Source organism: Taeniopygia guttata, chromosome 1 (genome assembly GCF_048771995.1).
Source record: "Taeniopygia guttata chromosome 1, bTaeGut7.mat, whole genome shotgun sequence".
NCBI lineage: Eukaryota > Metazoa > Chordata > Aves > Passeriformes > Estrildidae > Taeniopygia > Taeniopygia guttata.
In genome coordinates, this window is record NC_133024.1 from 114,679,917 (window position 1) to 114,685,753 (window position 5,837).

Sequence of the window (5,837 nt, forward strand, 5' to 3'; positions counted from 1 at the left end):
CATGGAAACAAAGCCCTTGGAATGCTGCTGCCTCCTAAAAAAACGAGGAGCCACCCGCCTGCAACCAGGGCTGTGTGAAAGGATTCGACTCCACTGCTCCTTTTTCCATCTCATTGCCCCCAGAAATGTCCAAGGGATAGAAAATCCAGCACTGGCTACAAAAAAAGCTTTGTCAACCACCAAAACCTCCTCCAAGAAGAGTCTTTGGAGAGAGAAAAGGAAGCAAACACCAGATCCTCAGTAGTTTTAGGGCTAGGACAGTTCTCAAGTTCTTCTGGCCACTTGCTCAGTCCAACAGGAAGCATTTAAAGTCAGTGGGCACATCCCAAATTATGAACAGGAATAACTCCATCCCAATTGCTTGATTATCCCTTCAATGTAGTAACAGCAGGATAAAATTATGTCTTTTTTTGGTTGCTCAGCAGTTACAAAAGGTTGGTCTGGGATTATTTACTGAGGTGGAAATCAAAGAAGGCAAAATCCTTGTTTAGAAGGAAGCTGCAATTCCAAGCAGCAAAACCAAGGGGAAAAAAAACATTTAATTGCTGTCATTTACTACTTAATAAAACATTAGAAAATAGTAGTGAAAATTATTAAAAACTCTGCAATTACTGTAAAAGCATCAACAACCCAGAGCAGCAGCCCCAAGTCAGGTACAACCACTCAGGGCAATCAGGAAAGGTCAAAATCCAGAAATGCAGCATTCCAAGGAAACAGAAGATGTTGGAGCTGTGCTGAACCCCTGGGGAAATTGGGATGTGCTGGAGCAGGCTGGCTGGAAATGGAGCAGGGGAATGGGAGGACTCTCAAAATCTGCCTGGAAGTTCAGGGGTGGGAGAGATCCCAGACTGGGTTGGGTTGGAGGGAGCTCAAATCCCACCCAGTGCCACCCCTGCCATGGCAGGGACACCTCCCACTGTCCCAGGCAGTGTCCAGCCTGGCCTTGGGCACTGCCAGGGATCCAGGGGAATCTGGGAATTCCATCCCAGCCCTGCCCACCTTCCCAGGGAAGAATTGCTTCCCAATATTCCATCAAATCTTACTTTGAAGCCATTCCCTGGCTCCTGTCCCTCCATCCCTGTCCCCAGTCCCTCTGCAGCTCTCCTGGAGCCCCTTCAGGCCCTGGCAGGGCTCTGAGCTCTCCCTGGAGCTTCTCCTCTCCAGGTTGAACATTCCCAGCTCTGCCAGCCTGGCTCATCCCAACATTCCCACACCTTTTTTGGAGCTGCAGACCTGGATCACTTTAGGGACAGCAGGATGCAGGGACAGAGCGTTCTGTATCCACAACAGAACAACTTCCCCAAGACAGAATAAAGGACAAATGGGAAACCCCAGGTGCTCCTGACCATGAGAACCTTTCCATGCTCCCACCCCACGCTGAGTGAACACAGGAGCAGGAGAGACCATTCCAGAAATGACAACTAGAAAGTTACAGCAGGCACGTCACCAAAAAGAACTTGGGGGAAGTGATCAATATTAATTCTGAGTTAAAATGAACACCCCGTCCTCCAAACAGATTTTAATTAGTGTTTGGATGGTGTGTAAGCCAAAGAACCAGATGTGAATACAAAGCCCATGGATAAAGAGGAAGCAGCAACTTTTAAACTCAAAGTGATGCCTGAACTCTTCTGTTCCCAAATCCACCTTTCTTCTTCAAAGAATCTAAATTCCATGATGGATTTTTAAAATTTTTAACCCATCTTTTAAGATCAAAGGAAGTTACAGAAGAAATTAAATTAAAATCTAAGGAATACAAGTACTCTAGAAATACCAACTCATAGTTAAAACATCAATCCCAGCACTGAATTTAATTCATTTTAGAGAGCTGAAATTCTCGAGAATTTCTAAAAAGAAGCCTAAAACGGTGCCTTTAAAATCTGAAATAAACAGTAACCAAATCCTCCATTATTTATGGTCGTTTCAATGGTTTATTACTAGAAACAGTTAAATCAACAGTTGGCCACAATGTCTCAGAAGGGTTTGGGTCAGAAGGGATTTGGGATCATCCAGTGCCATGGCAGGGACACCTTCCACTGTCCCAGCTGCTCCAAGCCCTGTCCAACCTGGCCTTGGCAGGGTTCCTCTCCAGGGATGGAGAGTCCTCAACCTTCCAGGCAGAATCAATTAAACCCCAGAATTAATTAAACACCTTCCTTGAAACTCCAGAAACTCCAACTCTTCTTCCAACCACAACACATTCTAATAAGGGCTTCAAAGCAACACTGCAAAATTCTCCTTATCAGGAACTTGCTGAGGAAGAGCTCCCCAGGAACTCCAAGATGTGTTCCTGCCAGGACTTTTTGATATGAATATATTTCATCAATTTACTTTGTACGTTCATTAAGCTTAATTAAGAGTGGAATGGAAAAATAATGAAATCCAAACAAAAAAAAAAAAAGACATGGAGGGAATATCCCCCCTTTTCCCTCATTATTCCCCAGTTTTACAGACTGGGCATGACACCACAGGGGCTGGGATGTCCCCATGGTCAGTTGGGGTCCCTGTCCCAGCTCTGGAAAGAGCTGCAGTGGCAACTGAGCCAAATTCCCAGAATCAGAGAATCCCCAAATCCCTGGGCTGGAAAAGATTTCCAAGGTCATGGAGTCCCAGCTGTGCCCATGCCCACCTTGTCCCCAGCCCAGAGCACTCAGTGCCACCTCCAGGGGACACCTGCAGGGATGGGCACTCCAAAGCTCCCTGGGCAGCCCCTGCCAGGGCCTGAGCCCCTTTCTGCCAATATCTGTCATTTATGTTGGACAGCGAGTCTCTACCTTGAACAAATAGAAAAGTGTCACCATCACACCAACACATGGAGGACAAGAAGGAGAAGGTCAGGACACGCCCAAATTCCTCCATCTTGTACCCCTTGAACCACATTCTAAAAACCCCAAAATTCTACTTTTCCACCCTGTATTAATTCAACTGCCACACTGCTCAAACCCCTGTGGTTTGTAACTCCTCATACAGAGTTGGCAGCTTTTTCCACGGGCTAAAATCGAAGCCACAGGTGGTTTTGAGTTTGTGCCAGGGTCTCTGAGCCCCTGCCAGGGTCTGGAGCAGCCAGAGGGATGTGCTGGGCTCCGACACCTTTCCATGGGGAAATTGCTGCTGCTGTCCCAGCTGAGCCTGCCCTGGCCCAGCCTGAGGCCGTTCCCTCTCCTCCTGTCCCTGTTCCCTGGAGCAGAGCCCGACCCCCCGGCTGTCCCCTCCTGGCAGGAGCTGTGCAGAGCCACAAGGTCCCCCTGAGCCTCCTTTTCTCCAGGCTCAGCCCCTTCCCAGCTCCCTCAGGAACTCTCCAGCCCCTTCCCAGCTCCGTTCCCTGCCCTGGACACGCTCCAGCCCCTCCAGGTCTCTCCTGCAGGACCAGAACTGGGCACAGCCCTCGAGGGGCCTCTCAGAGCCAGCCCAGAGGGACAATCCCTGCCCTGCTCCTGCTGGACACACAATTCCTCATCCAGCCCAGCTGCCAGCGGCCTCTTGTCCCACCCAGACTGCTCTGAGCCATCTGTCCCTTCCAGGAGAGGGATTTTCAGGGATCAGAGCTGGCTCTGGACATGCAGCTCTTGTGCCCATCCTGCACATCCACGCTGCCCCAGAACGAGTCAGGACAAAGCTGAACACGCTGAGTAAAAAACCTTCCACAGCATTTTTTGAGGGCCACAGCTCGAGTTTTTAAATCCTCCTTTTGCAGAACACAAACATCCTTGGCTCTGGAGCAGAAAAAGGTTTAAGGTGGAAGTCACAATGTTTTCGCCAAGTGAAGAGGGAATTTTGCTCAAATTCTGTCAGATAAATCCTGGGATACACACAAAAGTATCCCACAACAAAGTCAGGTCAATATAAGAATCGCTGCTGACAAAGGGTTATAAACATCATAAACTGAATTCTCTTCTATCACTCCACCAACACCTCAAAAATAAAGCCCAAAACACCCAAAAAACAAATCCCTGAGCACAACCTGACTGCAGTAAAAAGAGAAGGGCCAGGGGTGAAACCTCGTGGCTCATTCCCTTTCCCAGCACCAGAACATCCACAGGGAAACTGAGGCAGCCACATCCCAGGAAGGGAATGCCCTGCAGGAAAAGACCTCATTGCCACCATCTCTGTGGGATTTTCCACACAAATCCTGCCCAGACCCACCTGGGCCAAGCCCTCACACCCAGAGGAACCCAAAACCCCAAAAAGCAGGAAATTGGGGATTGAGGCTTGGCCAACACAAACAGAACCAGCTGGTGACAAAGAGGCTGCTTGATCCTCTTTGAGAATCACTGACCTGGAAAGCTGCTCACTGAGTAAACACCTAATCAACTAACTATAGAACTGGTTAATTAATAGTTAACTCATGAAAACGCTCCCTCCTGGAAAACGCAAATCCAAACCAAGTCTGTAAGGCAGGAAAATGCTTATTTTTCATCCCAAACCCAAATTTTCCTGTCAAAAAATGTTTTTTGTCCACCCCTTGAAACAAAACAACAGCAAAATTTCCATTTTTCTTTTACCTCACAGCAGCAGAAGAGAATAAATGAAAAATTTGGGTTAATTTCTTTTGTCTGCAGCTCAAATTCTGGGTTTAACAGCCTTGCCCCAGTTTTTGCCAAGCACCCATCTCCAAAGGAACGTGAATCCCTAATTTAACACCAGGCCTGCCCATCTCCTTGCTGAACCACCAACACTGGACAAGGAATTAATGATTCCCAGCATGTTCATCATGGCCTTATGGGGGGGATAGGGATGAGAGAAGGAAGTGGGAGATTCAGGGCTCTGCTCACAGAATGTGCTGATGTTTTAACTCCAGAGTCAGTAAGAAGCTGCTGGTCCCACTCAAGAACTGCTTAAGCAGCAATTGAACAGGATATTTAAAGATAAAACCAAAACAAACAAACAAAAAAAGAATTTTTCACAATATCCAAGCAGATTCCTCTGCTAAAGGGGGGTTCACTCCTGTTTTGTGCCCTGAGCCCAGCCCAGCCCAGTCCCACCTCCCAAAACCAGTGGCCAAACTCAGGATTTGGGATCCCCAAGTTCTCCTTGCAGTCTCCAAGAACCCACTTTGGCTTTGCCTTTGGAATAACCAGGAATCATTTTTACCTACAGGGACGCAGGGCTTACTGAGAGTAAAATACTCCAAAAATCTCTGTTCTGGTGGGTTGGTCGGTTTGGTTTTTTTGGGTTTTTTTTTCTCTATTTTTATTGAAACTTTGTACAGAAGTTTGAAACATTTCCATACAATACTTTGAGACAGGACAAAATGCCATGGTAAAGGAATGTAAACTGCAAGAAACACAGTCTGAAAGTATCCAAATACTCTCTAATAAGAGTTTTAGTTTGAAGACTAATGCAGGAGGCAAAATAAAATGCATACAGTATACAAAGAACAGTATACACAGGGCCAGCAATGCAAACTATGAAAATTTTGCATCAGATTTACTTCAAAGATTGATAGCAATATGATAATTCTATACACTAGACCAAAATTAATTTATCATACATCGTTTCTATGACAAAAAGCTTGTCATTAAGGACAGTAGCAACTTACAATATAATTAAGCTGTATTAATCTCATTAACACTTCTAAATCTATATTCCTACTACAGTAAAGGTTTTTTTTTTTTTCAGTATATTGTCTTATAAGATCTTTACAGACCTTTAAATAACACTTTACCAAAAGAGACCTGGTTCCATTATAGTGATCTTATCTACATGCCCATTTGGCTTATTTCCAAAAAAACAACCAAGGGACAAGGAAAAAGGCAGGTTTCAAATGCTATATGATATCATTTGGTTTTGGTCTGAAATGTATTTTAGAGAGTTAAAAAAAACCAACAGAAAAAAGGCAG

General features: G+C 45.8%; 1 protein-coding gene across 1 annotated transcript in view; it reads right to left on the reverse strand.

The window, feature by feature from the left end:
• Window positions 1–5,837, reverse strand: part of MRPS6 (mitochondrial ribosomal protein S6) — a 45,620-nt gene that overhangs the window by 18,746 nt on the left and 21,037 nt on the right.